Genomic DNA, 20507 nt, shown 5'->3' on the forward strand with positions numbered 1-20507 from the left:
GCCAGTAACTCTTTATCGGTAATTGCGTAGTTGATTTCAGGAGGTGAACATTTTCTGGACCAAAAGGCCACTGGGTGTAGTTGGTTAGTTTTTGGGTCTCTTTGCGACAGGACAGCTCCCATGGCCGAACTGGATGCATCGGTTTCCACTATGTACGGGAGATCTGGGTGCGGGTGTTTCAATACAGGTGCAGAGGTGAATTTGGTTTCCAGGTCCTGGAAGGCTTGTTCGGCCTCAAGAGTCCATTCGAAGCGTTTGTTTTTCTTTAGGAGAGCGGTGATGGGTTGGACTGTTCGGGAAAATTCCGGGATGAATCTTCGATAGAAATTGGCAAAGCCGAGCATGCTCTGAACTCCCTTCACCGAGCTAGGAGATGGCCATTTGAGGATGGCGTCCACCTTTTGCGAGTCCATTCGGACTCCTTGAGGTGTCAGGATGAATCCGAGAAACTCAACTTCTGTGGTATGAAAAACGCATTTTTCGAGTTTTGCAAATAGTCTGTGCTGGCGCAATTTCTCAAGAACTGCCCTAACATGTTTTCTTTCTGTGATCAGATTCTGAAGAAGAGTACACCAGGATGTCGTCAATGTAAACAATGACACAGACATCGATAAGTTCCCAAAGAACATCATTCATAAAGTACTGAAAGGCGACAGGTGCATTGCACAACCCGAAGGGCATCACCTGATATTCGAAGAGCCCAAATTTGGTGCGGAATGCAGTCTTCCATTCGTCGCCTTCTTTTATACGCACCAGGTGATAAGCTCCTCGGAGATCTAACTTGGTGTACACACAAGCGTCTTTCACCTGGTCGATAAGCTCAGGGATCAAGGGCAGAGGATAACGATTCTTAATCGTTATTTGATTTAGGGCGCGATCGGGTTTTCGGGTTTTCATACTTGAACCGATCTGCTTTTCTATTTTGAAGTCTGTAATCAAGTTGAACCACCAAGTCTATGTAGTCTGCGCAGACCTGGGGTGGGTTTACTATCTGAGCTAGAACATCCTTAAGCTCTCCGCGCAGGCCTCGATGAAACAATGTGATCCTTTTGTTTTCAGGCCATCCAGTTTCCACAACCAGTCTGTTAAAGGTGGCAATGTAGGACAGAAGATCCTGATTACCTTGTCGTAAGGATAGCAGTTCGTTATCAAGGGCCTGTCCTTGCGAGTGTCGAGCGAACAATCTTTCCATGCTGGCCTGGAAGCCCTGAAAATTCTGGAGAATGGGATCATCCTGATTTACCAATGGAATAGACCAATCGGCAGCACTGCCACTGAGGTAAGATAGTATAAAGGCTACCTTGGTCGGATCGTTAGGGAAGGCTCCGGGTCTGCATAGAAAGTGTAAACGACATTGGTTCATAAAGACGGCATATTTCTTGGGATCCCCGCAAAACGTTCAGGCGGGGCCAAAGGCATGTGTCCAGGTAGATTAATTTGTACCGGGTTACTCAAACCCATTGATGTGGAAATGTCTCCGGAATTAGGTAAAGGAGTGTGCCCTGCCTGGGCCTGTAATAACCTTTTGGCTAGGTCATCTGTTCTTTCCTTGGATAAGATCAGGTCTCTTTTGAGAGCGTTAGTCTCCTGGCGGGCTGAGTGCACCTCCGCCCGTAATTCCCCCAAAAGCTGGGCCAGCTGGTCAGTCTCGGAAGTCTCCATAGCGCCCGGGTAGGAAATTGTGGGTAGGCTTTGCGTTTGGTAACGCTCACCTGATTCCCACGGAGGCGCAGGTCTGGCTTCGAGTGCTGATGCTTCTTCAATGGTGAAGCGCAGGACTCTGAAGATGGACAGGAAGGGCCCCTCTACACTGGCTTCTCTGGCTCGCAGGAATATTCCCCTGTGCGTGAAAAGGGAGTATTACCTACTGACTGAGTTATGCTCAAGCCTCCCACTCTCTTCCAACCCTCCACGATACCCTTCCACGATTCCCCGTGAAGTCTCACCTTAGGGTCAGGAAGGATGAGCTCTCCATCCTGCTTCTGATGCAGGGGTGCGTTGAAACCCAGTTACTTCACTGGATTGAGGATTGATGGGAGTTCAGGTAAGCTTGACTATTCAGGTAAGGCTCTGTAAAAGTTCTGTTGCAAGTTCAAAGGTCCAAGCTTAATAATTATGTTCATTGTCTTTTTCCCCTTAGGGGCCGGGGTTCGGAATGCCGGAGATATGGCGCCGACCCGAAGTGAAACGTGCGTTCCAGTAAATGACAGGTAAGTTCTGGATGAGCGCTCGGGTAATGTCTTTGCATTCGCTCATTCAATGTCTTTGTCTTTTTTCCCCATAGGGGCCGGGGTCCGGATGCCTGGGAGCGGCAAGACCCGAAATGAAATGGGAATGACCCAACAGGTAAGACTTAGAAGGAAACTGAGCTTTTCCTATTCCCTTCCTTCTCTCACCTTGTTCTTGTCTTTTTCTCTCTAGGATCTGGGAAGTGGCTGTGGATCCGGATGATCGCTGCTGAAGACGGTGGCGTCCAGGAAAGGTGAGTGAAATGCAGCGCTGCAGCGATCGTAGCAAAATGCTTTTAAAATGATGTCTTCCTTTTCAGGATCGTCGGTGTGATGTCTCTGTGGTGCTGATTTAGCAGGTAAGGTCTTTTGTCTCCCTTTGCAGGTGACCCAGGATACTGACAGGCGTGGCTGAGGTCCAGATGCAGGAGCTGACACGGTGAGCGTCCAGCTGCGAGGAGCAGAACAACGCGAAGCGTGAGTTGCTGATCGGGTGTGGTTTAAATAGCTTTGGAAGAAGTTCCAAGTGTGTATCCAAGTTCCAAGTGTGTATCCTTCCTCCGATTAGGTATGTATCCTTCCCCGACCACACCCGGGTGGAAAGTAGTCCCACAGGTAAAGTAGTTCCATTCAGGCCTCAAGAGGGCCTGGATGTGGCAGCATGGTCTGCATCAGGTAAGTGCACATTAAAACACTTGCACACATGTCTAGCTTTATGAGCCTGACGCCTAAGGCGCCAGGACAGAGGTCCAACATGAGCCTGACGCCTAAGGCGCCAGGACTATGTCCAAAGGGCCCCAGCTTGGGCCCGCTGGCACTCCCCTGGGGGAAATGATGCCTGCCTCTGGGGTTGCTGGGTCGGACCTGGCTCCTTGGAGGTAGGCATCATGATACTAACCCCCGTTTGCATTTTACATTACGCACAGTGGACATGGTTCGAGACAAAGGTGATAAATCATGATGAACTGTAGTCGGATAGACTTGGCTCTCTGGTTTGCCTAAATGTGCCGTGATTTTGAAACTGTGCTAGCACATAATGAATGGTTAAACTTGGCTTTGGATCTCCATACTAGACTAACAGGGTGTTTTCTGTGTCTACAGATTTATGAAACTCCTTTGAAATCTATGAGTGAAGTGATTTGACTACATCCTGACACTATTGCGGGATAGTGAATGACGACCTGTCGTGTTGTTTCTGTTGGGATGTATCCCATTGGTGGATCACTCAGTTCACCCTGCCAGGTAATGTGTAGTTGTGGCTCGCCACTCCGGTAGCCTGGCGTTTTGACCTAAAGGTTGTTTCACATTTGTTTTTCTCTTTCTTTCGTACACTTTGGGTGATGGTGTACTCTGCTTACCGTTGGTGATTCTTTCACCTCCCATACTATGTGACCACATTTATAGTGGTTTGGCGAACTAATATAATAAATAATATATAATATTTTGCCTTTCAGAAAGTGATTATTGGCAGTCCCATTTTTCGAAGATTGTGAATTAGGTTTCACACCTAGGGAGATTGTTTAGGCCCTTGGTCAATGTGGTCATGGTGACTGGTTTTCTTAACCTCTACTTTCACTCTCGAGGCCTTGGATCCTCGATGTTGATAAGGGATGGTGAATGGTGTTGAGTTTACGTTTTGTGAATACTGAGTTCTTAGGTTCTTTGTATCCCTTTTATCTTGCAGCTGGTGCGTACCACATCTGTTGGTGGATGTGCTTAGGACCCCTACTGCACAACATTGAAAGAATTTTAACACTAAAAGAAAAAAGTGTCTGTGTTCCCCTGAAGAGAGTTCAGCCATTGCATGGCATTAAGAACTGAAACATGTCACATGTCGGGATTATATACATTGTTAAGAACACATTTGTTTTATGATATTGTGATTTGCTGCTAAGATTGTGTTTGTGTATGTGGTATAAATGTTTTATGATGAATGGTGGAAATTGAGCAATTGAACTGTATTTTTATGATCAGTTGTTGTGCTGAAATATGGGTCTATTTTTCTAATTGTTCATATTTTTCGAATTGTGATTTATAAAATAAATTTATATATTTTTGTACTTAGTTGTACTTTATCTATTCTTTCAAGATAGAAGTACGCAGGTTCCATTTAGGAATACGGGTAGGGTCTCAGTATTACACCTGTACGTTAGGAGTGTTGTGTCCTATCTCTTTGTTTAAAAATATTGTGTTACCGCCTAAAGGTAGCGATAGTGAATTTTAGGGGTATATTTTGTTTGCCCTTGTTTGATTTACTGGCTCTTAGTCATACAGCTGAGCCAGGCTCAGGCAGCCAATCATTCAGAAGGGCATTCATGCAGGCAGGCAGCCAATCAAGCTCACAGTGCATTCCAGCCATTCTGCTCCCTCCAGACACTCACAACAAGGAATGTGTATTGGGAGAAGTACCCAGCCATTCAGCACTACACACTGCATCTGCATTTATACCAGTTTCGGGCAGGGCTGTCTCATTCATTGTGTCACACACCAGAAACCAGGCACCCATAACATGAAATGTATATTGGTCACAAACTTCATTCACCCAGGTCCCACCCCAAGGGTGTACCCACAACATAAAGACATTGGGAAGGCTCCAGCCAGTCTGGCCTGGACTTCCCCACAATACAATATATGGAACTTCCACCCAACAGCCAGTCAGGGGAAGGGACAGAGTCAGGGCTTCCCAGGACTTTGGGAAAACAAGGTAACAGGCAATAGAAAGCAAGAGGCCATAGGGGCCATCTTGCCTCCTATCAGGAATCAACTGATTCCAATGGCAGGGGTTGGGTATCCCAAAATGGAGGATACTCAGAGCACCTGTAAATTCAGCATGGAGCTGCCACCAGTCCATACCCTGCTCTGTGGGCCACACACACGTGCCCAAAAACATACACTAAGGGTACAGGGTTGTACCCCCAACCATGGATGCCATAAGGGTATCCCAAGGGTCTGTTCACCACAACTAAAAATAGGAAGAGCTGCACTACCAGGAGTCCCACATGGACTTTTGTGCAGAAAACAACACAGAACACACATGAAAAAGGAGTACAGGACAAGGACAGGGAGACCCTGTCCCTCCAATGCATTTCCAGCATCACAGCCAGAATATGTGAACATCATCCGTATTTCCTTTGTATGAGTCTAGCTTGAGAAGTTAATGTGTGCATTTTCAATATCAGCTCTTTTCGATATGGTAGGAGTGTGGAGCCGTTATTAATATTTTGACTGAGATATTTGTAATCATTCACAATTATAAGTGGGATATCAGTAAGAACCCCGCAGAATTCGCCTCTCGGTTTTCTCCCAGAGGGTGATAATACTACAGTGTTTTATTTTTGGACGTTAATACTTAATTCCTTTTCGTGCGCATAATGAGCGAAGGCAATTAACTTTCTTTGGAGGCCAACTGGTGTTTGATCCAATAAAACGAAATCATCTGCGTATAAAAGCCAAGATACTGGTTCATTGTTAATCATTGGGGGAAAAGAGCGCGCCTGGTTTAAAACAAAGTTAATATCATTAATATATAAATTAAAAAAGAATTGAAGCTAAAATGCATCCTTGTTTGAGACCACAGGTGGCTGTAATTGCTGCTGTTAGTAGGCTGTCTCTTGCTAATTTGATTTTAATAGATGTCGCTGAGTAAAATTGATAAATAAGGTTTAGAATATATGACGGGCATCCTGCTTGAGCCAACTTCAAGCACTGCAACTCACGTGAAACTCAATCGAACGCCTGCTTAAAATCAGTGAAGGCCAAATGGCTGACCATTGTTAAAAGCTTGTGTTTTAATTGTAGATAAGCGGACTAGGTTTAAAGCTGTTCATATTCCCTTCACAAATCCAAAATGATGAGGGTCCAAGAGGTCAGGCTGTTGCATCCATGCTTGCATATCTTTCATAATTAGCCTTGCAAAAATGTTACCAGGAATGTCGAGTAAGACTATAGGACATTTCCCTTTTTTTTAAAATGGGTATTATTATAGACTTTTTCCAAGTTTTAGGAATTAGAACAGTACTACAGACATTATTAAAAATTATTTGTAATATTGACGCCCATTCATGGGGATGTTTCTTGAGCATCGCGTTCGACAGGCCATCCGGGCATGGTGCACGGAAGTTGCTTAAATTCTTGATTAGTATGATGATATCAGTGTGATCGAATTTCAGATTAATTGCATCAGTAATCAGTATGGCTATTTGACTTTGGGAGTTGGTTACGTGAGGATGTGGAGAACAATGTTGAGAATTGCTTCACTTACTGAATTTAATAGCAACGTTGTTATAGCAGATGTTGGTTCTTTATTTAAAAGCTTCCATATTTGGGCAGTAGATTTATTTGAAATGGCTATTAGCATGTTCTCTCCATCTATTTGGCTTTGTTTATTACAGATTTGTCGAATGGCATTTCTATACTTAGTGCGAAGACGTATTTTAGCATTCCGGCCCTCTGCATGAGTACAGTGCCTAAGGTCGCCTCTTTCAGGATTTGCACTTTGGAATTGCATGGGGGTCGATGAGTGAACAATGGCCGATGAGGGCCTTTTGAGTTTTCTGTGATTAACATAAATGCGTCTGCATATTCTAAAGAACTTGGGGGGATTAACTACCTGAACACATTCCAATAAAGTAGTTTTAGATGCAGTAATGTGGTCGTTGACCATATTAATCTGTTTCTGCCAGGATTCAGGCTAAAGTTGCCATTCAATGTGGTCTGGGATGCTACAGATTGCGCAGTCCATTTAACTTCCAGGATGTTATGGTCACTAGTGTCTGATGGTATAATTGTGAATGTGTGGATCCTATTTATAGCATTGGCTGAAATGTATACATACAGCCTCATCACGACCTGGGCGGTAACCCTTAAAATCGGCGGTAGCGCTCATAGCGCCGATTTTAAGGGTCCGTCGGATCACGACTCCAAATACCGCCGGCGCAATAACAGCCGGCGCAAGGACAGCCGGCTGTACAAGCGCCGGCCACAAGAGTGCCAGGAACCTTTAGCGCTAAAACATCATCGATCAGGAGTCTGGCGTAAGCGCTATTAGCGCCATAAAAGCGGCGGAAAATCCGCCGAAAATACCTCCAGTACACAGGCCACAGCAATGAGGGTCCAGGTGTAAGCAATACAATCCAGAAGCCTACAAAGGACCCACCCATGCACAACACCCCCCCCAACCCCATTACACCAGCAGGAGCAGGGAAGAGACAGCAATGAGGGCCCAGGTGTAAGCAATGCAATCTAGAGGCCTACAAAGGACCCACCCATGCACAACACCCCCTCCCCAACACCATGCTGCCATTTGGAGCCGGGAGCCTTGATGTCGACTTCTACCTGCTGCGCCTGGAGCTACAGAGGCCAGTCAACCAGGCCAGGGCCCTGGGAGTGCAGGGGGCAGTGGGGATGAGGAGAAGGAGGAGGAGAGCAGCAGCAGCAAGGCGTCCAGCCATCCCCAGGCCAACACCCTGGGCCCTAACTGATGGTCAGTTGGTGACAGAATATCGGCTGGACAGGGCAACCATCACCCAGTTGCTGGACACAATCCAGGGTGACATATGCAGCCGCATAGCCACCAGCACGGCAGTACCTCCCCTAGTGAAGCTCGTGTCTGTGCTTCTCTTACTTGGGACTGGCAGCTACCAACATACCGTTGCCATGATGCATGGAATGGCCCAGTCCACATTCAGTGCCATGCTGGCACAGGTGCTTGATGCACTGTTGAATCATGTGAACGAAAACATTGCATTGCCAGCCACACAGGCACAGGTGCACCAGCTAAAGGGTCAATCCCATGCCATTGGCCAAGTCCCGAATGTAATAGCAGCCCTGGACTGCACACATGTGGCACTTGTACCACCCCAGGCACATGAGGCTGCCTACAGAAACCGGAAACAGTACCATTCCCTCAATGTGCAGATGACATGTGGCCCTGACCTCACCTTCAGCCACTGCTGTGCCCGCTACCCAGTTATCCACCCACGACTCCATGGTCCTACGCAACAGTACCCTGCCAGCGTACATGGAAAGGCACCGAGGCCAAAACACATGGCTACTGGGTGAGTACAAATGTATACCACAAAGCATGTCAATCCACAACTGATGGTGCCTGTCACAGAATCCATCATTCCCAATGGTCAGCAGCATCGCAGCAGCATACACATCCAATCAGCTTGCACGATGAACCTTGGACATGTCCAACACAGCAGAACACACCCATGCAGGATGTAAGACATGTGGTGGCACAGTGACATATGGAAGCCCCACCACGACAAGGCATCCTGTGTGAGTAGCACCATGGCTCCCAACACTGACACAGTACAGATATCCCAGCCTGGCCATCCGACAGCAATGAAATACCAAACCATCAGCTGGCACATCCACGAATACTCCACACATAAGTAGGCCGAGTGATGACAATGCACATCCCACAAACACTGTCCCCAAAATGGCCATGGGAATGCATGGAGAACAGTGCAGAATAGTGAAGAGCAGCAAATGCAACTGTAGGCCAATGGATTACAATGACACATGAGGCAGCCACTTCTGTCAAGCAGAAGTAGATGGAAGGGCCCCCTCATCCTGCGACATGTGAATGAGTACTGTTACATATCGAAACATAGCCGTACCAAGTGGGGAGTACCCCATTGATCCAATCGTGCCCATAGGACAGTGCACTCCACAATGTCATAGTCCAAATGACAAATATTGCAAAATCACACTGATGACAGGGCTCTGTACACCCACTGGACTTACCTTGTCCCCATACCGGCTTTCTCTCCCCTACAGATGAATCTGGATATCCCCAGTACACGTGGCTCATTACCCCTGTGCGTCACCCACACACGGCTGCGGAGCGGGCATACAACCTTGGCCATGCCCGTACACGGATCTGCGTGGAGAGGGCATTTGGACTTTTGAAGGCACGCTCCCGGTGCCTCGACCGCACGGGAGGTGCAATGATGCATGCACCAGAAGAAGTTGTGAAATCTTACTGACATGTGCCATGCTGCACAACGTCTGTTGTCGCAGAAATGTGCCACTGCCCCCTGATGCTCATGTGCAGCCACCTGAGGATGGTAGAGAGGGCGATGAAGTGCCAGAAGGTGTAGCACATGCACAAAGGGTGGGCCTGAGGGAAGGGAGGTTGGCCAGACAGGGATTGATTGATGGATTCTTTTTGAAATGGGTAATAGGTAAATGGTGACTTCTACATCAAATTGCATTTGTAACAATCACTACTGTCCATGCATTGTGATTTTTGTAACGTGATTTATTTTCCCTCAAACAATCCCCCCTCCCCCCAGTGAACACCCAACCATCACCCCTCCCCCCAGTGAGCATGCAACAATCCCCCCTCCCCCCAGTGAGCATCCAACAATCCCCCCCCCAGTGTACAACCCCCAACTGTGCTGTTGCCTGATCAGGCCCACACCAATGATGCCATGCACCGCTATGATGGGCGCGGGCGCTTCCCTCTCCCAGGACCCTCCGGTGTGTGTGCCCTCAGGTGGCGCAAGGACCGGCGCCTTGGAGATGGTTCCAGTGAACCCTCTGTTGGAGTGGTTGAAGTTGAGGGCACGGAAGCACTGGCCATCATGTGCTGGCGCATGAGGGCATTTGCCTCGCGTTGTTGTTCTGCTAGTGCAGACACAGCCTCTGTGAATTCACGTACCCTTTGGCCAAAGCCTGTCAGGACAGCAGTGCATTGTTGCACGACATGGCTTGTGCGTGCATTGTCCCGGGCAATGTACTTGCATCCATGCCTAATCGAATTGGTCACGGCCTTAATGTGCCGGCTCTGGACTTTTGCCATTGCTTCCACCCTGGCCTGTTTAGCTTCTATTATGTCCAGCCGGCCCATGACTGCGGCCCCAGTGACAAGGCCCTCTCCTGGCGCGTCAGGTGGTGGACTGCGAATTGGACGCTGTCGGGGGGGGGGCTGCATGGTGGCATGCCCCCAGACTGGACTGGGCTTCCTGGCTCTGAACGATGGCCCTCTGGGATCCCATACGACGGGGTGTCCACATCGGGCTGGGGTGTGCTGCAGCGACGCACAGCCAAATGCCGACTCCCTGCCTGCTGTCTGCCTGTGCTTGGACTTCCATGGGGTGTTGACGCCCCTTCCCCATCACTGCTGCTGTGGGTGTGTACTGTGGTGGCATGATGCCCACGTGGAGGTGTTACTCCCACATCGGGCTGCGATTCCGGCCTCTCTCCCTTGGCGTTGGGGCTCTGGATGTTGGCTTCCGGTGAGCTGCCGGTGGCTTCCCTGCGGCCATGTGGCTGCCGCTGCTGTCTGGCGGGGCTGAGTCGGGGTGAGGTGGGTGTTCCCCGGTGTTGTCTCCCGTGGGTGCGGCCTCTGGGGGGGTGGCGCTGGTGGAGGCACGGTGTCGTGGGCACATTGCCGGTGTGGCCTCATCGTCAGCATCAACAGCCTCTTGGGATCGACATGTGCCTGTGGGGTACATAGGGGGTGGTTTGAGTACAATGCTACATACATTTGTGTGATGCAGGTCATGCCAACAAGTGTGAATGAAGACAGTGACAATGACGCATTCAACTTGCATTCTGTTCAGTCAACATGTGGTGCTTGTTGTGGATGTGCATAGAGGGACACTGCATGGGAAAGCGTGGTTGGGGTGGACTGCACTCAGGCTTTTGTGGTTGTGTTGATGCACAGTACCAATCTACATAGCTGTCCTATGGCTATGGGAGTCTATCCCCTGCCCCTGTCATTCATGCACTGCATGTACAGGGTCGTCTAGGCAGCACTGACGTTCTAGGGATGTGGCCCTCACTTACGGGTGTATGCAGTGCCTCAGACACATGTCTTCACTCTCATTCAGATGCATGTATTCGGGGATGGGACTCACCTGCCGTTGGATCAATGCCAGTCCCTGCCTCCGCTCCACTGATGCCCTCAATGGTCCCGACATCAATGAGGCCCGTCAGTTTCTCCTCCCATGGTGTGAGGTCGGGGGGGGCATGGTGGGCCTCCTCCTGTGGCCCTGCTTGCACTCCTGTGCTGGGACAGGATGCCTCTCACTCGAACCCGCAGGTCATTCAGCCGCTTGCGGCAGTCTTCCCCATCCCGGGGCACACGGCCAACTGCACTGACCCTTTGTGCAACACTTTTCCAGATTTGGCCTCTGCGCAGTGCGCTTGTTTTACGCTGCTGCAGCTCGTGATGGTGAGTCAGTGCCTCATCCACAAGGACCTCAAGTTCTTGGTCGTTAAATTTGGGTTTTCTGACCCTGTCCATGGCAGACTTGCCCCTGGTGCGCTCCTGACTCATTTTCTGCCTTCGAATCAAGTGGATGGCTTCCAATGCCTGAGATATACGACGGATTGTGATTTCCAAAATGGCCGCCGCTTTATTTCCCGTTCCGGCGGTGACGCGTTTCCCGCGCGCTAATAGCGCGACGTGGCGGTAGCGCACAATGCGCCGGATTTAAGGGTTTACGCTAATCTTGCTAACGCCTTGGGCTGGGGCGCGTGCACAATTAGTCGTGATCTGGCGGATTATCCGCCGGGTGCCTTGGCGTTAGCGCTATTTAGGTCCGGCGGATAATCCGCCACATTTACCGCCCAAGTCGTGATGAGGCCACAGTGGAACTGCCTCTGGACCATGTGGGTGCTAGGGGTACATCACCCCATAAAGTACCATTTAGGATCATACAATTTTGAGCTTTCATTAAAGCAGTCCTCCTTACAGCCCGTTGGGCGGGGAAGATGTTCGATTGTATGCACAATTGATGTTGAGGTTGCCTACTATTCAAGTCACTAATAGATGAGGCTCGAATATAATTTTATCCATTTGTGCATAAAAAATGTATTATCGTCAATAGCGATCGGATTCCAGTATATATTTAGAAGGGCCGCTTGCGGGAAAAGTGGATGGGAGATGTTGTTTGTGGTCAATTCCGTAAACTGTAGTCCCGGATAGGGAGAGGCTCAGGGTTGCAGAGAAATGCCAGAATCCAACTTGATCACAGTCAAAAGGCCCACGGTGGGGCGGCCTTTATTTTCTTTTTAGTGCAGGGATTCAGGCTACTTGGTAATCTGGCCAGGATGGTTGAGATGTTATCCAAGTTTCCTGTAAAGCTTGTATATCAAATGATGCTAGCTTGCTTTTCGTCAAGTGTAATAAATGGGAAAATCCTTGAGTGTTCCATACTGACATGGATGAACACTTACTTCGGGAGATCTAGCATTACTGAATGGTATTAGAGTAGGCTTCTGTAATGGTATCGGTGAGCCACAACCATTTTGACTGTGGTCATGTTGGAAAGTTATGTTTAAGTTGGACTTGACGTCCTACGGCTTGACGGGTATTATTATATCTAATTGTGAGAGGTTGATATTTTCCATCTTCCTCACAATGTTTTTGGTTGGAGTGAGATGTGTGGATCGTATGCCTCTGCTTTGAAAGAGATTTAATGTAACCCCTTAACTCTGGCTCAAAGTTTACTGAGGGCTTGGCTTTTTGCTCACTGATCTTAAATCCAACTTCCATGAGGTGTGTTCTTGATTGCCAAAGTAGGTCGGCTACAATGTTTGAGGGGATGATTAGCTCAATTGTGTCAAGCTTGGGACTATCTGTATACTTGATTGCCTCAATGTCACATGATTGTATATATTCCAAATTTGCAATGGTTCGAAAGGCAGCAAGAATAGTGCTGCGATTTTGGAAATGGGTAATCTCTAAGCCTGTCGCTCATAGTTAGAAGGAAAGTAGTTAAGTGTAAGCTAGATTTAGAATTAGACTTTGATGCAAAAGTATTTGAGTGATTTGTATTTCTAGCTAGTGTTCTAGATGCTTGTACAAGGGTCTCACGAGTGAGTTTCTTTATCCCTAATTCGTGTCGCTTGATGTATAGAGACTCTTTTTTGATGGCGAGTTTGGAAATGTCGAAACTCTTCCTCCAATTGACAGGCAGTTACTAGTCTGCCTAGAGATGAGTGCAGGGGATAGTGTAAGCTCTCTAATATGGGGTTCAATTCTGAAAGAGATGAGACAGAATAAATCGAGGGGTTCATGAGTTCCTCTTCGTCTTGATTCAAATCAATTTGCAATTCAGATTTGGCGACAATCACCTCAGACTCTAAATTAGTCCTCAGCATAGGTAGCTCCTGCAGGGTCAAAGTTATAGGCTGAGTAGGTGAACATGCCGGGACTTGAGATGAATCAGTAGAAGTAACGGCATTGAAACACTTACTCATCTGCCGCTTCGGGATTAAGGGTAAGGCGGGTTTAACGGGAATGGTCAATCTTTTAATGAAGTCCTTAGTTCTGGGGTTGATATACGTCTTTGAAATAGGTACGTTTTGGGGGATTTTGACATTTTTTGGATGAACAGAGATATTTCGTCTCTTGAGCCCCCTTTTCCATGGAATTGGGTGTAAAAGATCAAATACTTGAGCGGAAGACGGATCTGCAATGATTTCTACATCAGCTTCAGAACGTGCTTGAGCTACATTAGCCATTGTCGATAAGATGAGGGAAGTGTCATCAATATGGATAGATGTAGGTTTTTGGCCTGCACTCGCTTTACGTCCCTCTACCTCCACTATGACCTCCTCAGGCTCCGCAATTGACCCAGTTATACTATTACGACAAGCCCTTGTTGACAGGGTCACCTCTCTGTTAATTAGCAAGACTGTTCGAGGGGTTATTTCTGCTGCCACCCAATCAACTTGGCGGTCAATAGTGTGAGCAATGAATGGAAATTATCTATTTTTTGTCCATAGTTTCATGAAGTTTGACCACACTATAAGGTTGTATTACTCGCGGACAATGTCGATTCATGGAGTACATGAGGTGGGTAGGTCATATCAAATGAGGGGCGTGGGGTAGGTTTAGCGAGAGATGCTGCTGAGGACAAAGATGAAAAGGATGAGTTAACCACAATTTGATTAGCTGTTTCTGGGTATAGAATGGTTGAGTTAGATAGGTTTAACATGGATTTCCTAGGTGAATCAGCCAATTGTGTTTCCAATAGGGTATTGGGCAATAGTATTGGAGAATGCAATGAGTCAAGATGAACTGGAGTTGGCGTTTCCACAACAGTAGGAGGTGAACCTAGGGAAGTTCTAGTATTATCAAGAGTTGTGATGGGGGGGTTTTGCACAGCTTGGGAATAAAGTACGGAGATATCAGACGAGTCAATTGCATGGACAGTTGGAACACATACATTTGGAACAAATACATCATTCATCTCCTCTGAGAATGGAGCTAGCAGCGTGGTGAATAGCTCAGATTCATTTTTTGAGAGCATGGGTGTGCCACACTCTAGCATAACAGAGTCTGACAATGTTGCGGCTAATTCGCGGCTTGGACGTTGAATTAAATTAGCATTAACATTTGTCATATTCACAGCTGATGGAATAGCAGGAGATACACTTAACATAGTGTCAAGATTACTCTTGGGTGTGCGACAGAAGTTACGAATATCCCAGCCCAACATTTTTTATTGTTTCATTGCTATGCGCGAATGCTTCGTGGTGTTTAATTTTACAATACCCTTTATCACGGATGTTACCTCACATAGGTGCAAAGTCGCAGTGTTTTACTCCAGCAGCATATCCAACGTGAGCGTGTAGGCGGTCATATCCTTAGAGGACCGGAGGCAGTATGTAAGATATACTCACAACAGGGAGAGGTTTGGCACTCAGCGCCGCTGAGCCGCGGAATAGCGGAACAGCAATCGCCGGATGCACTCCACGAATGCGTGTGGCCTCCTACAGATATGCACGCCAGGGAAAAGGGCGTGGCCTCTGCACTAAGAAAAGAATAAAACAATTTGAGTGTCCTAATCCTCTTTTGTGAAGGCTTGTAAAGATGTGAATATGTCTGTTCAGTTCAAAGCATACCGTTTCAGTAATTCAAAGCAGTGGAAATAAGCTGAAGCTTGCTGAGAGAAACAAAGTAAGGTTGCACGAAAAGTCGATTACAGCAGTCAGGCAGAAGCGGAATAGCACTCGCCAGATGCACTCAACGAATGCATGTGCGTGATGCGCACGGCCTCCTACAGATATGCACATCGGGTAAAAGGGGCATGGCCCTTGCACGTTCCAGTAATCCAAAGCAGTGGAAATAAGCTGAAGCTTGCTGAGAGAAACAAAGTAAGCATGCAGGAAAAGTCGATCATGGCAGTAAGGCAGAAGCTTAATAGCCTGCACCGGATGCACTCCACTCTTGAGGCTATGTTGTCCATGGTTGGTTGCTTACATTGTACTGCCTGGATCCCTGCTGTGTCCATTCTTTACTTCTAGATTCCATTGGCCATTGACTTTTGCCTATTTTTTGCATCAGACTTTCTGTCATTGTTCTGTCTTGTTTGCCCCTCCTCCTTCCGTGCCCCCTGCCCTAGTGTCTCCGTCCGCCTGCCTGCTTCCCAGCGCTACCCCTCCCGCCTCCCTCCCCCCCCCCCCACTCTTCCTCTCTGCATCCTCTATGGTGTTCTCTGTCTCACCTATCTTCACTAACTGCTTTTCTATCGACTATCCTATCCTTCTCACTATGTCTGACAGGAAGAAGTTCAAAAGGGACTTCCTGGTCTCCAACCCAGTCCTCCATATCGCTGATACCTACACCAGTGCTTCCTCCAGACAGACCCTTACTGACCTCCTCTTTGTTGTTCCCTCTCCAGGCCTATGGACCACCCATATGGTCTCTGTTCTCTCTTCTGTTTCCTCTCCACCCATTAATGGTGGCACCTGATGAGGGGCCCTCCTAGCCCACTCCACTCCTCCAAGACCATCATTAATGTGTACCTAAATGGCACTGTCTTGGTCCAAGGCCCTAAGGCCAACCTCCTCCTTTTCGATAGATACTTCCTGTGCCTTATCAACTTCCTTTCTTCTCCTGCGGTCCCTTCTTTCCCCTTTCTGGATCCTCTGACTCCTCCTTTCTCTGCCATATCTGTGGCTGCCTCTGCTGCATCTCTGGCCACCATGTGGCCCACTTACTCCACCACCACTCTGGCACCCACCTCCTCCTTGGCTACCTTTCCTTCTCCTCCTCTGCCCATCCTCGAGTGCCTACAACACTTCCGCAGGGCGTACCTCTGACCTGTCTCCCTCCATGGAAATCCTACAAAAAGGGCAATCTGCTCCACATTGCTACTCTCAACTCCCGCTCAGCTCGAAAACTCCTCTAACATCTGCCATCTCCTGGAAGAACTCGATCTGGATGTACTCGGTCTGACCGAGACGTGGTTCACGGCCAGCTCTGTCACAAGCTTTGACACTCTCCTTCCTGATGGCTACAAGATCCTCTCCGTACCCAGAACCAACCATCCCGGCGGGGGTGTAGCCTTCATCTTCCTGGAGTGGATCCTTGCTTTTATCATTCCTATGCAGGACTATGCCTCCTTTGAAAGCCTGGTCTGCAGACTCTCTATGTCTCCTGGCCTTTCTCCCACTGTGGCCATGATCTATCGGCCGCCCGGCCAGGTCGCTTCCTTCCTCTCTGAGTGGGCGGACTTCTCCTCCTCCCTCCTCGCTTCTACCTCTCAACTTCTACTCCTCTGAGACCTTACCATCAACCTGGATGCTTCGTGTCCTTCTGCAGGACTCTTTCATAACCTCTGCGACTCTCACACTCTCTCTATTCTTTCCTCTGGCCCGACTCGCTCTGCAGGGCACACCCTGGATGTTCTGATCTCCTCAGACCTCCCCCTCTCCAACCCTATCACCACTCATCTCTCCTGGAGTGATCACTTTCTCCTTTATTCCCATCTCTCTCTCTCTCTCTCTCTAACCCTCAGGCCAAGCTGACTCCAGCACTGCCACCTGCCTTCTCGGACATGAAGCGTGTGTCAGTTGAGGCTTTCGCTGCTACTTTCTCTCCTCCTTCTGCACCTTTGGCTGACTATCATCCTGACACATCCCTATCTAACCTTCATCTCTCTATCTCTGACACTCTGTCGTGGTCTTGCTGGACAATGACGGTGAGTCGGCTCTGAACCACCAATAACCGTAGACCGAAGACAAAAAAACCTTTCTCCCAAGAGCGCAGCCTGCAGGGGAAAAAGGTACCTGCCAGGCCAGGGGCTTGAGTGAAAAGTCAAGGAGCAGCCGCAGTACTAGAGGGAAGGATAACAATGATACAGTATCAATATCAAAAAGATTCTGGTCCAACACTCCGCAACACCCCCCAGATCACACCACTCTTACCTGCTGCGTCCGAGAGAACTGTGAAGAACCTACGTAACTTGTGAGGAGTAGTAGCAGAAAAGGAAGAACCAGGTCACCAGAGAGAGTCTTGTTCCACGTGCAAATGTCCCAATAACCTAATCTGAATGGCACGAGGGCGCGTCTAAGAGTCACAACAAATCCAGATGGAAAAAGAGCTCGGTGATCCAAATGAGCTGTTGGTGTCGGACCCCAAAAAAGGAGCGAGCAGCAGAGCGTCCAGGGGTTACTGAGTTGTCGTCGTGTAGCAGGTGGGTAACCGGAATTGAATACTGCAGAGCGTCCAATGGTTACCAAAACTATGATTGTGCAGTGGTTGAATGGTGTAATGCAGCAGAGCGTCCGATGGTAGGAAGAAGAAAGCGGCAGGAAGCAGGAAAGCACACTGGAGAGAAAGTGCAAGCAGGGCTCGTCTGTCAAGGCAACCACGATCACAACCCTGGTGAGGGATAAGGAAAGGCAGAGGGAGGAGGGAGCAGGGCCGTGCAGTAGCTAGGAGGAAAGAAACCCCATAACGGATAGCGGGTAAATAGAAAATTAGTGTACAAGCAGAGAACCGGCTGGTACTGAAGTTTCCTGAAGTAGCAAACAAATCCAAGGGCAAAAGAAAACTCACCGTCGAGAACGAAGAGCTTGAGGTACACAAGGCCGGGGAAGTCAGTCAGTTGGAGAAGCGGGAACCAGGCGACAGAAATCCAATAGGATTCAAGCAAAAGCAGTCCATTGAGCAAATCAAGAAATCAGGATACCAAGAAGTCAAAAAGTATGCGCGACTTAACGTGACAGGAACAACACAGTTAAGGAGCACCTGAGAACTGTGTGTCACCGCTACTAGTAGCGTTGCTAACTGGAAGTCGGGAGGTGCGTCCCTTCCGCACAACGTGACCGTGTTTAGGCAGGGAATGCTGGATGTTGTAGTTCTTTTGTGTTTTCCTCTGCAACAAGCGCCACAGCAACCTCCAATTGTTATTCCTCCTACGGCCAGATGGGGATATTGAACACCAGGGCATGACACACTCTTAATGTACTTGACCCTAACATGAGGATGCACTTGAATCCCAAATCCAAGTGCAACTCTTGGTATGTCTCTAACCTCATCACCCTCAAATGCCAGTGCAGGGTGGCTGAGAGGAAGTGGAGGGCAACAGGTACACCCTCTGACAAACTGGCCTGCCGCCTGCTCCAAATGCAATACTGACTCTCTGTCTTCGCCAAGAATAGCGCTCACAGTCAAGCCTGTGTCTCTGTGGCATCTAACAACTCGGCCAAACTCTTCAAAATCTGCAAGGAGCTGGCCAATCGTGCTGCAGTCTCTATCTCTCCTGTACCCTCCCAGGCCCTCTGCATGGCCTTGGCTTCTCATTTCATCACTAAAACTCAGGACATCCTGTCCACCCTCTCTTCCTCCCCGTCTAGTCCTGGCCTGCCTGTGGCCGCCTCTCCTCCTCCCTTCTCTTCCTATCCCTTGTTCACCCCAGACAATGTTTCTAGACAAGTCTGATCTATGAAAGTCTCGTCAAAACAGGTTCTTCCCTGTTCATCCAGCACCATCAAGGACCACAGACATCCTTACTCCAGCCTTGGCCGATTTCTGCAATCACTCTTTGGCCACTGGAACTCCTCCCCCCGCACCACCATTAGTACTCCCTTGTGCACCTCCTCCTAAAGAAGCCCTCTGCTGATCCTTCTTTTCCGGCTAACTATTGCCCGATCTCCATAACACCTTTCCTGGGCAAACTTTTGGAAAAGCTGGCCATCTCCCAGCTTAATCTACACACTGAATCTGTTGGTTCTCTCCATGACCACCAGTCTGGCTTCAGAGCAGCCAGAAGCATGGAAACTGCTCTCCTGAACATCCGTGAAGAACTGCTCTTGTAAGTGATTTCAATCTGGCACACACCAAAGTCTAGACCAGCATGTAGTGCGCAAATGAAACCCTTCTTTATTTTTATCTATAAGTTCAATATTCTGAATGATATACCACTCATATCACACCCTTCAACTGAGACCCACACAGTCAGACTGAACCAGGAATCAGGCTAGTTTGCAAAGGTAAATATTTATTTAATTATTTAGAATTTAAATCACAATATATTTTAATAGGTAACAACAATCACCAATGGGGTGACAGAACACTGAATAATATCTTTAATGCACTAGGAATCAAGTAATGAGCACAAAAAGAATGCAGCAAAGGAAAATAATACTTTGGGGTTGGTTTGGAACAGATAGCACTATGGTTAGAGGTTCCCCCTGCAACACCCCTCAACCCACCAATAGGCAATTTAAATAGATGTGAGGAGAGAGCAGGTACTCAGGAATAAGACAGATCAAACAGAATATCACTCCCACCTTCCCCCTTTAAACACAAGAGAAAAGTGAATTGACTTTTCAACTGTCAGGATGGCTTTGAAATTGGCTGAGCAAAAACACCAAATGTGATCAAAAATGCTTAAATTATTATAGCTTCTACGGGAGCCGCCTTGAACAGATGCAAGCAAACACAAGCAATGATTTAATCAAAAGAAAACATTTGAAATCTCAAAGGCCAAGTGGGAAATTATTTAAAGCTAATTCACACGTGTAAAACTCTTCAAAATGTCAATTGGCTGCAAACTTTTCCTTATGCAATATTTGATATAACGGGTAAATCGCGCTGTTTGGCACTGCTGTCTTGGGTTGTGTAGATAGCTAAGGATGTTAGGTACAAGTGGGAGTTGAGATTTGCTTCTATCCTACGAATTGAGGGAGTTATAGGGGTTTTAGTGAGAGGTGTTTTCGAAAATAAAAACACGAATTTTGGACAAGAACTTCAGTTTAGAATCGCAAAATATGGCTTATGCTTTTACTCAAGGCTAGAGCGTTTGGCTAGGTAACCAAGTCGGGACAAAGTAAGCTCTGAGACTGATTCATGATTTCAGTAACAGATCCCCATCACTTTCCCGGCGGCACCAGTCTAAAGACTCAAATTGGGATTTATGGATCAGAGTTACACAAATAAGGATGACTATGAAAATGGCGCTTTAGCAACTAGACAGAAGAAAATAGCACTAAAGATTTTGACACTATTACAGGTTATGA

The sequence above is a fragment of the Ambystoma mexicanum genome, chromosome 6p (assembly GCF_040938575.1).
Source record: "Ambystoma mexicanum isolate Mex_15411 chromosome 6p, UKY_AmexF1_1, whole genome shotgun sequence".
NCBI lineage: Eukaryota > Metazoa > Chordata > Amphibia > Caudata > Ambystomatidae > Ambystoma > Ambystoma mexicanum.